Source organism: Stenella coeruleoalba (genome assembly GCF_951394435.1).
Source record: "Stenella coeruleoalba genome assembly, chromosome: 6".
Lineage (NCBI taxonomy): Eukaryota > Metazoa > Chordata > Mammalia > Artiodactyla > Delphinidae > Stenella > Stenella coeruleoalba.
In genome coordinates, this window is record NC_137151.1 from 17,302,446 (window position 1) to 17,314,850 (window position 12,405).

Below are 12,405 nucleotides of genomic sequence, written 5' to 3' on the forward strand. Positions count from 1 at the left end.
ATTCCCTCCCTCCTGGACCTCCCTCCCCCCCTCCCCCCCTCATCTAGGTCATCACAGGGCACCGAGCTGAGCTCCCTGCGCTGTATAGCAGTTTCCCACTAGCTATCTATTTTACACACAGTAGTGTATTTATGTCAAACCTAATCTCCCTATTCATCCTACCTTCCCCTTCCCCGCCATGTCCACATGTCCGTTCTCTACGTCTATGTCTCTATTCCTGCCCTACAAATAGGTTCATCTCTACCATTTTTCTAGATTCCACATATATGCGTTAATATACGATATTTGTTTTTTTCTTTCTGGCTTACTTCACTCTGTATGACAGACTCTAGGTCCATCCACATCTCTACAAATAACCTAACTGCATTCTTTTTTATGGCTGAGTAATATTCCATTGTATATATGTGCCACATCTTCCTTATCCATTCATCTATTGTTGGACATTTAGGTTGTTTCCATGTCCTGGCGATTGTAAATAGTGCAGCAATGAACATTGGGGTACATGTGTCTTTTTTTTTTTTAGTTTTCTGAATTTTTTAAACATTGAATACTTTTTGAATATTCACATAGTTGAAAATCAATATAATACAAAAAAGTATATGGTGAAAATTATTGCTTCCTTTCCAGCCCACACTCATGTTCACCCTTCACCTCTCCTCCATCTTACTGGTTTCTTGTGTTATCTTTCCAGTGCTTTTTTTTTGGTCTGGAAATCTGCATTATTTATTTATTTATTTATTTTTAACATCTTTATTGGAGTATAATTGCTTTACAATGTTGTGTTAGTTTCTGCTGTATAACAAAGTGCATCAGCTATATCCCCATATATATCAGTGCATCAGCTATATCCCCATATCCCCTCCCTCTTGCATCTCCCTCTCACCCTCCCTATCCCACCCCTCCAGGTGGTCACAAAGCACCAAGCTGATCTCCCCGTGCAGTGCAGCTGCTGCCCACTACTATCTATTTTACATTTGGTAGTGTATATATGTCCATGCTACTCTCTCACTTTGTCCCAGATTACCCTTCCCCCTCCCTGTGTCCTCAAGTCCATTCTCTACGTCTGCGTCTTTGTTCCTCTCCTGCCTCTAGGTTCGTCAGAACCTTTTTTTTTTTTTTTTTTTTTAGATTCCATATATATGTGTTAGCATACAGTATTTGTTTTTCTCTTTCTGACTTACTTCACTCTGTATGACAGACTCTAGGTCCATCCACCTCACTATAAATAACTCAATTTCATTTCTTTTTATGGCTGAGTAATATTCCATTGTATATATGTGCCACATCTTCTTTATCTATTCATCTGTTGATGGACACTTAGGTTGATTCCCTGTCCTGGCTTTTGTAGATAGTGCTGTAAGGAACATTGTGGTACATGATTCTTTTTGAATTACGGTTTTCTCAGGGTATATGCCCAGTAGTGGGATTGCTGGATCATATGGTAGTTTTATTTTTAGTGTTTTAAGGAACCTCCATACTGTTCTCCATAGTGGCTGTATCAATTTACATTCCCACCAACAGTGCAGGAGGGTTCTCCCTTTTCTCCACACCCTTTCCAGCATTTATTGTTTGTAGATTTTTTGATGCTGGCCATTCTGACCCGTGTGAGGTGATACCTCTTTGTAGTTTTGATTTGCATTTCTCTAATAATTAGTGACGTTGAGCATCTTTTGATGTAAGGCCCATCCTAATGATTTCAGTGTAACTTGATTATACCTGCAAAGGCCCTATTTTCAAATAAGGTCATGTTCACAGGTACAAGGGGTTAGGACTTCAACATACCTTTTGGGGAGGGGGCACAATTCCCCCCATAAACAACCAGAAAACATTGTCATTTGCTATCTAATGAAACTTCTGCAAGATAAAACCTCATGTCCATGGTGTAGGTGCAGTGGGGAAGCGGCTGTTTCCCGTTGGCAGGTGTGAGAGCTGAGCAGGTAGGAACTGCATGGGTGATTCTCTTGTCTATTACCTTAGTGATCAAAGGCTTGGAGACAGCCAATAGGTTTCTCCCCAGTGCTTGACTACTGAAGTCCCTAGAGTTGCTTGAGCTTATCTAATAGCCACCTTGACAGGCTTGTAAAAGTTGTGCAACACCCTTATTTTTTTAAGAAAAAAGAAAAAAATCCAGCAGCCAGCAAGCTGTCCATGGTAGAGCCAACTCCCTACGTATCTTAGGAAGTCCTTATCATCTTTCTACCAACACTTCCAATTATTTCCTGATTGAGATCTATTCCCAGAGGATCTGCTTTTTGACGTAAGATCATCCACCCCAAAAGTTAACCCCTGACAGGTACCAACTGAGTCCAGTGGTGTGCCAGTCAGTGTTTAAAAACCAGCTCTCTGTGAAGAAAAGCGGGAGGAGAGTCCTGATTTGTAGCTTTTGCCAATTTCTCTGGTGTAAATACTCCCACCATGATCAATTTCAAGCCACTTATGTGAAGCCACTGAAAACAGAATTAGGAAGAGATGTGTACAGTCGGTTCTTATGAGCTGGTATGAAGGCACTCTAGCACATCACTGAGCATCTCAATATAGGCAGAAAGGAGTATGATTTGGGACATCCAGAGAAGATGATCTGAGGGAGGTAGGATTTGAATGAGCCTTAAAGGGTGTTATCTCCATCACTCTACATCCACACCAGTTGAGCAATTTCTACCTGTCTCTCTCTGGGACTAGATTATGAACTTCCTGAGGGCAGAAAATGTGTCTTACTTTTTGTAATATTCCTACAATATGCATTTCACAAGTGTTTATTGAATGAATGAATGAATGGAAAACAAGTGGAGAGGTACAGGCATTTCAGGCAGGGGGAACATTCGTGGTTTGGGCAGGACACAGGAGGAAGGGATGAATGCACGGGAGGTTTTCCAGTGGGCAGTCCATTCTTGCTGGAGTACAGTGTTGGGTCGTGGGGTTTTACAGTTACTATGGCTACATAACAAACCACCCCAAAACTTAATGCTTAAAACATCGACATTTTTATTTCAATCAAAAATCTAGGGTGGGGAGGGATAAATTGTGAGATTGGGGTTGACATCTACCTACTACTATATATAAAATAGATAACTAATAAGAACCTACTGTGTAGCACAGGGAACTCTGCTCAGTCTGTAATGACCTATATGGGAAAAGAACCCAAAAAAAGAGTGGATATATGTATATGTATAACTGATTCACTTTGCTGTATAGCAGAAACTAACATATCATTGTAAATCAACTCTACTCCAATAAAAATTAATTAAAAAATAAAGTGTCCAAAGATCTAGAATTCAAACAAGTCTCAGTAAGGTCAGCTCATCTCTGATGCACTTGGCATCAGCTGGGGTGGCTTGAAGGATGGGGGCTGTAATCATTTCAAGGATCACTCATCTCTCTGGTGGCTGGGCTGACACTATACTTCTTCATGCTAGCTCAGGGCTCCCAAGATGTATATCCTAAAGAGAATGGGCCAAGGGGAAGCTGTAAACTTTTGGTGACCCAGCCCTGGAAGTCACAGTCACATAGCATAGCTCTACCACACATTGTTGGTCAAAACAATCACAGCCCGCACTCAGATTCAAGGAGAAGGAACCTGGACGCATCTCTCAGTGGGAAGAGTGTCAGTCACATTACAATAAGAGTGTGTGTGATGGGATCTATTTATCTATCTGCCACCTTTGGAAAATAAAGTCTGCTACACAGGGTTAATGTAAGGTTGGAAAGTTAGATGAGGGCAGGTCTTAAACGTCATTAAAAGAACTTGTTCTTTTTCCCTCTGGGAGCAATTCACATACTGGACCCTGATTATCCTCCAGGGTTTCCCATGTGTACATTGATCACCCACAGCAAGCCTGTGAGACTGAACAGGCAGCTGTAATTGTGTCTTATGTATCCTTCTAAAAAGATCTTCCTAAATTATCAGGGCTTTGCATTTGATTGCCCCTCAGTCCATGAAACCCAGGTGCCTGTCTGCCCAAGTGAGCAATGATGGCAAATCAGACCAGACCAGACACGCTTCTTGCCTATCCCCCAGCTGGCATGCACCCACCTGTTCTAGCGCACTTGAGCTGGTCATGAGGAGGGGGCCCCTGAGGGACATCCTGGTGACAACACTGAGTATCAAAGTTGCCAGAGCACATTAGATTGTCTCTGGGCTTACTGCCCAAGAGCTCAAAGAACAGGCCAGACCTACGATGTCAATTCTTGCAGAACATGTAACACCTCATGCTAATTCCATCTGCCAAGGAGTCCTGGATCCTGGCCGAGCACAATTTTCATAGTTATGGACCCCAAGCCACTAGCTGTTTCCTTGGTCTCTCTCCGAAGGGTATCCATGCAGCCTGTTTGAAGGGCGAGAGATGAGGACATGATTGGCTTTGACTGTTCTCTCCGAGGAAGAGACGGGGAGGACCTGCCACTTGCGTTTTGGATGGATGCCATCCGTCCCCGTCCTCCATTCTCTTTTGACTTCTCTCTCTGCAACAGTGGGAAACGTGTTTATTGCTGTAACACAGCCATCGAAAGGAATCACGAGAGAGTTTGTTCCTTCTCATATTTGTCACATCACAGAAATTCCCCTAATGGAGAAAAGATGGTTGTAAGAACAGGGGAAGACATTATTAACAATACAGAGTCCTTCTTCTTTTGTTCCCAACTTGAAATGCGTGTGGTCAAAAGTTTGGAACCGAGAACAAACATTATCTCATAGACTAACAGTGCCGGCTGGATCCACAAATGCACATCTCACCCATAACGTAAGCTGAGGGAGGACGGGAAACATCTCCCAGCTGACGTTTTAGTCCAGCTTACATGCTTGAAGCAGCTATCTTAAGCTGGCCCTGCCTTCCACAGCTTTTTTTTTTTTTTCCTTTCTGTTCTTTTGAACCCGACTAGCAGATTGCTTATATGCTGCCAACTCTAAAAGCAAAGGCAAGGAGGGTCTGACCTCTGGGTGGCCAGCACTAAGTACGGTCATTGGTAGGACAGGGTTTGTCTGTAGTTTTTTTTTTTTTTTTTTGCGGTAGGTGGGCCTCTCGCTGTTGGGACCCCTCCCGTCGCAGAGCACAGGCTCCGGACGCGCAGGCTCAGCGGCCATGGCTCACGGGCCCAGCCGCTCCGCGGCATGTGGGCTCCTCCCGGACCGGGGCACGAACCCGTGTCCCCTGCATCGGCCGGCGGACTCTCAACCACTGTATCACCAGGGAAGCCCTTGTCTGTAGTTTTAAAAAATAAGAAGCCGACTTTAGTTCAGGAAGTTGGTGTGTTTTCTGTTTGTTTGTTTGCTTGTTTGTTTGTTTTAAATGCACCAAAGGGTTTTCTCAGGCAGCCTACCCTTAAACAGGGAGCATGGCAGGGGTGCCGCTTGTTCTGAAGCCTGTCAAATAGGCTGATTAACCCACCAGCACATGAGGTGGCTAACGACACTGAGGTCACACTTGCCATCCTCTGACAGTGGCCATTTCATCGTGCCCTTCGAAAAGGCATCACAAGGCCACAGAATATGTCTCTATGCTGGCCTGTAGCCACTTGATTGCCACAGCTCCGTAAGCCACTCAGAGCTCATACTTAGTGAAGGTAAAGTTAGAGAGTGTGGAGTCTCTGTTGTTCAGCAAATTCTCTGTGTTGTACCGTCTGTTGGAAAATAGTGAGTTCTGCTGGATGAAATATCTGCTTATTATAAGGATTCCCTGTGTGTCATACATGCATCCCCAATTTTCAGAGACTAGGAATCTTGTCTCACCTGTGAAGACAGAGGCCACTTTTATGTATCTGTAGCACTTACTGCTGCCGCCATGAACTTGACAATTGCTGTCTTACGATATCTCACAATTTACGTACTCTTGGCTTGACCTCCTTCAGAGATGTGACTGTCTCACTGCTTTATATTCCCTACAGTGCTATCCGGAAAGGACATGCTGAACCTGTATCTGTTGATTTAATTTGAGTGGAATTCAGCGAGATGTTCTTAGCAGTCAGTCCTAGCTCACACCATAATAGTACCCTGAGTGTTTAGAATGTGCTTTAGGACCTTGCAGAGCCCCAGCTCCAACAGTATAAGCAGCAGTAGCTAATGGACCATGGACATGATGTTAATGACAGTTAACCCCAGGCTAGTACTTTCCCTCTGCCTGGCGTTGTTCTAAGTGCTCTATTTATATTATGTTGTTTGGTCCTGCAAACAACCCTTTAAGGTGGGTACTGTTATTTATCCTCAAGTTGACAGATGAGGAACCTGGGGCCCAGAGAGAGAAGAACAGCGCCCAAGGTTATACAACTGGGGAGCAGTAGATTCAAACCCAGGCAGTTTGGCTGCAGAGTCTGTGCTTGTACCCGCTACACCACACCGTCTCTTTCCCAAGAGCTAATACATATACGGGTACCTATTGTGTGCCAGACACCATTTATGCAAATTCATTAATAACGCTCACAAGAAACCCAGGAGATAAGCACTATTGTCACCTGCATTTTACAGATGAGGAAACCAAGGTGCAAGGAAACTGAGTGGAAAGCACAGATGCAAATCCATGGGGTCTGAGTTCCGAGTTTATCGTCTTAATCATCACGCTATAGCATTCTCAGCAGAGTCAGTGGATGAATAGAATGTTAATCCTGAACTGGCATTCCATCAGATCCCCAGGAAGGACCATCCACACACTGAGCCTTCAAAAAGCATGCCGTTTTCCACGGGGCCTCCCCTAGCCTTGTTCTTGAGGTCCAGGGAGCTGGATCCTCAGGCTGTTTGCCAGATGGCATTCCAGGGGCCAAGGAAAAAGGGAGGAAGTCTCCAGGTTACATGGTAATGGTTCCTCGGGGTCCAACTTGTCATTGATCCTACACTCATCGAGACAGTGAGTTCTGCAAGCAATGTGGACCATCGGGCTACAGTCTCCTGGTCATGGACCAAGTCCTGGGTAGACTGGAGAGGAGGCATTTGACGGGTGATTTACAGATATGTAAATAGTAATAATGACCCTCAACGTGCAGGGCTATTTTGAACATTGAACAAGCCTGGTGTCTGGGCACAATAGGTATTTAATTATGGGAGCCGTTACTACTGTTGTCGCCGTGAGAGTGACGTGGCTGCAGCACTGTCATCCCACTGGTTGAAAAGCAGGACTGACCCTGCTAATCCAACTGGCTGTGTGGGTGTTCTCCCTCTCTAAAAAATTTTGTTTTACAATATTAGGATATATAAATGCACAGAGTCCATAAGCCATAAATAACTGAATATGAAAAATCATAAAGCAAAGCATCATATAATTACTGTCATGTAACAACTACCCAGGTAGAGAAATAGAGTATTGTCAGCACCCAGAAGACCCCACCTCCATTCCATGGGTCCTCTCCAGGTCACATCCTTACCCACCCACAGGAGGTGACCCCCATCCTTTCTTTATAAACAAATGAACAATTTTATTATATATATCCCCGTATTTCATATATATATATCTCAATTTTATTACTCTTCACTTTATCGTGCTTCACAGATATTGCGCTTTTTTCACAAATTGAAGGTTTGTGGCAGCCGTGCATTGACCAAGTCTCTCAGCACCATTTTTCCAACAGCATTTGCTCACTTTGTGTCTCTGTGTCACATTTTGGTAATTCTCACGATATTTCAAGCTTTTCATTATTATATTTGTTATGGTGATCTGTGATCACTGATCTTTAATTTACTGTGGCAAAAACATTAGGACTTGCTGAAGCTCAGACGATGGTTAGCATTTTTTAGCAATAAAGTATTTTTGAATTAAGGTATGTACATTGTTTTTTAGACATAATGCTATTGCATACTTAATAGACCACAGTATAGTGTAAACATAACTTTTATATGTACTGGGAAACCAAAAAATTCGTGTGACTCACTTTATTGTGCTATTCGCTTTATGACGGTAGTCTGGAATGGAACCCACAATGTCTCCAAGGCTATGCCTGTATATATATATATATATATATCCCAAATATTATTGTTTTGTCTGTATTTAAATGTTATATAAATTGACTCATGTATTCTTTTGAGTCTTGTTTCTTTCATCTATCATTATGGTTGTAAGATCCGGCCACATTGTTTTTGTAGCTGTGGTGTATCTGTTTTCCTGGTTATATAGTAGCTCTTTATATGAATATGCTGTGTTTTGTTATCTATTTGTCCTATAGGTGGAAATTGGGTGTGGGGTAACTATGGACAGTGTTCCTGTACACATTCTTGTTTATGCATTGTGTTGACATGAGCTGTAAGGTATATACCTAGGAAGGAAATTTCTGGGTCACAAGATATGTTATATCTAACTTTAGATTCTTTTTTTAAAAAATAAATTTATGTATTTATTTTTGGCTGCATTTGGGTCTTTGTTGCTGTGCGCAGGCTTTCTCTAGTTGTGGCAAGCGGGGGCTACTCTTCATTGAGGTGTACGGGCTTCTCATTGTAGTTGCTTCTCTTGTTGCGGAGCACGGGCTCTAGGTGCTCAGGCTTCAGTAGTTGTGGCACGTGGGCTCAGTAGTTGTGGCTTGTGGGCTCTAGAGCACATGTTCAGTAGTTGTGGCGCACGGGCTCAGTTGCTCTGCAGCATGTGAGATCTTCCCGGACCAGGGCTCAAACCCGTGTCACCTGCTTTGGCAGGCAGATTCCTAACCACTGTGCCACCAGGGAAGTCCCTAACTTTAGTAGATTCTGCCAAACTCTTTTCCAAAGTGGTTGTACCAACTTATTCTCTCATCTGCAATTTCCAAGTGTCACCATTACTCCACATTTTAAGGGACAGATGGTATTGGTTGTCTTTCAATGTTAGGCAATCTAGTAGGTGTGTCATTGTGTTTCATTGTGTTTTTAGTTTGCATTTCCCCAACTACTGAAGAAGTTGCTTGTTTATTGTCCATCTGGATTTTTCTTTGGTTCATTTTTAAATTGGGTTGTTTATCTTCTTGCTTAATGAACGTTATCCAAATGGATACTTGATTGTCCCAAGTAGCATTTACTGAGAAGAGTGATGTCCTGGAACTCGTCAGAGTTGATTGTTCAAATTTTGGAAGTTTTGTGAGCAGACTGTTTAAGTGTGGAAGTGTGGGTAGCTTGAAATCAGCCATGGTGGGAGAATTTATAACATGGATGTTGGCAAATGCTATAAATCAGGGCAGTCATCTACTACACCAATGGAAAAGACCATCTCTCCCAGACTGCCCCACAGTGCCATTTCTGTCAAAAACCCTGTCCATACACATGTGGATTTATTTCTATACTATCTCTTCTGTATCATTCTTTTCTTTATCCCAATATCAAAGCCATACTGCCTTATAAACTGTGGGTTTATAATACGTCTTCATATCTGGTAAAGCCAAGTCCTCTCACCTCCTCAGAGTATCTTCTCATTCTTGGCTCTGAACATTTTAAATTTTATAATCAACTTATCTAGTTTTTAAAGAAAAATCTGTTGAAATTTTAATTGAGGTCTCTAGATCAATTTTGGGAATAAATGCACATTTTTATCCACTTTGGATTCATTGTGGAAATTACTCATTACTGTGTGATATCAACTGCATATATTTTCCGTAGGTTTGTTATTTGTCATTTGACTTTGGCTACAGTGTTTCTTCCCTTTGGAGCTTTATTTTTATTAGATAGAGTTTATCAACTTTTTTCTTCATAGCTTCTAGCATTTATGTCATAAGATTAAAAATTTAATTTAAACTTTAAAATTCTCTGGTGTTTTAGTCTATCCTTTAATGATTTTATTAATGATTAAAATCCAAAGATTTAAATCTTTGATCCACCTGTAATTTATATTATAATAAAGATTTTAAAATATATATATATTTTTAAAAGATGGCTAACCTGTTGTCCCAATATCAATTACTGAACAATCTATCCCTATTGATATGAAATGTTACCGTTATCATAAATGAAATTCCTATAAGTATTTGGGTTTTTTCTTGGACTTTCTCTTTTGTTTCATTATCTGTTTATAGTATCACTGTTCCATAGGAATATCATGTGAGCCACAAATGCAAGCCACATCAAAACAAGCAAAAAAAAAAAAGCCCTGAAATTTATTTTATTCATTTATTTATTTATTTATTTATTTATTTATTTATTTATTTATTTATTTTCGGTACACGGGCCTCTCACTGCTGTGGCCTCTCCCGTTGCGGAGCACAGGCTCCGGACGCGCAGGCTCAGCGGCCATGGCTCACGGGCCCAGCCGCTCCGCGGCATGTGGGATCTTCCTGGACCGGGGCACGAACCCGCGTCCCCTGCATCGGCAGGCGGACTCTCAACCACTGCGCCACCAGGGAAGCCCTGAAATTTATTTTTTAATTGAAGTATAGTTGATGTATAATAATATATAAATTACAGGTGTACAGTATAGTGATTCACAATTTTAAAAGGTTACACTCCACTTATAGTTATTATAAAATATTGGCTATATTCTCCGTGTTGTACAATATATCCTTGTAGCTTATTTTATACCTAATAGTTTGTACCTCTTACTCCCCTACCCCTATATTGCCCATGCACACTTCCTTCTCCCCACTGGTAACCACTAGTTTGTTCTCTATATCTGTGAGTCTGTTTCTTTTTTGTTATATTCACTAGTTTATTTTAGATTTCACATACAAGTGATATCATACAGTACTTGTCTTTTTCTAACTTATTTCACTTAGCATGATGCCCTCCAAGTCCACCCATATTGCCGCAAATGGCAAGATTTCATTCTTTTTTATGGCTGAGTAGTATTCCATTATGTATATGGACCACATCTTCTTTATCCCTTCATCTGCTGATGGACACTTAGGTTGCTTCCATAACTTGTCAATTGTAAATAATGCTGCTATGAACATTGGTATGCATGTATCTTTTTGGATTAGTGAAATTAGTTTTAATAATATATTTTATTTAACCCATTATAGCCATTGTATCATTTCACCATGAAATCAACATATAGAAACAATTACATTTACATTCTTTTTTTTCATAAAAAGTCTTTGAAATGTGGTATATATTTTATACTTACAACACATCCCAGCTTGGACTAGCCGTATTTCCAGTGTAATGAGCTAGTGACTACCCTATTAGGTAGCTCCGGTCAATATCTTTCTTAAGGCAGGTCTAGAGTAGCCTTGGCTCTGTGGCTAGTTTAGTTCTATTACTAAGATCTGGCCCTTCCAGGGTTGGTTCAATGAGGTCTCTTCACTCATTGGTTGGAACTTCAGTATCTCCCAGCTCTTTGGGACCTTGGGAACTGTCTGGATTACAATGCCAGCATTTGTTCTTCCCTCAGCAGTCATACTTTGCCAGCTCCTGGAGTCTCGCCTCCACAAGCCCACTCAGTATTCTGCCAAAGACTCAAGAGAAACTCTGTATGGATTTCTGCCACTCTGTCTGTGTCCCACCGTCCTTTCAGTGTTCTGCTCTGTGAAGTCTAGTAGCCTCTGCTTCCTGTGCTCCAATCTGCCTCTTCAACTCAGCAAGATAGCCATGTTCTGCTTGGAGTCCCTCCCCGCATCACTGTCTGGAAAGTTCCCCCAGGCAGCAAGTGTGGGTGATCACCTCGCTGGTCTCTCTTCTCTGAGGGGCTCACATCTGTGCTGTGGGAGTTGGGAGTTGCAGGCTCCCAGTCTGATTCTAGTCATTCTTGATAGCTAGTCCTACTTAAAAAAAAGTTTTGAGATTATTTATTAGCTCTATTTAGTTCTTTCATAATTCCTTTGATCTTTATTAATCCCTTCTTGTTTTCCTTAATTTTATTCTTTTTATAACTTCTCTTATTGTTATTCTTTCCTGTTTATTAGAATAAATATTTAGGGCTCTGAATTTTTCTCTGAGAACTCCTTTAGCTATTTCCTACAGGTTCTGATAGGCCGTCTTTTTGTGGTCATTATTCTCTAGATACTTTGCAATTTTGGTTTTGGTTTTCTTTTGCGATGGTGGAGTTTTATGTTTCACTTTTCTGGTTCTGTTATGACTTGTTAGTTATATTGCATTATAAGTAAAGTTATCTACACTGTTTATAAGTTTTGAAAGTTATTGAAGTTCTCTTTACAGCTTAGAGTATAGTCACTATGATTTTATCATGAACCTTTGTAAACAAGGCGTTATTCACTTTTTAGGGTATTGTTGATTTTAAATGAGTAAATGTGAATTTGAGCATAGAAAATAAATTTAAATTTAAATATGTATGTATATGTAAGTGTGTGTGTTTGTGTGTATATATGTTTTTTTTTTAAACTTTGGGTGCCAATGTAAGATTTTATTATAAAAATTAGTGCTTAAAAGAAGTGTGAAAGCCACTAGCCTAGAAGACCCCAAAGGTCACCTGGAATGTGTAAAATGTGAATATAAATTTGTGTAGACACTAAAATGACCCTTGAGTAGAGCTGATATCAAAGAGTACCTAAAGTATTCCTTCCTCTCACTTTTCATTACTT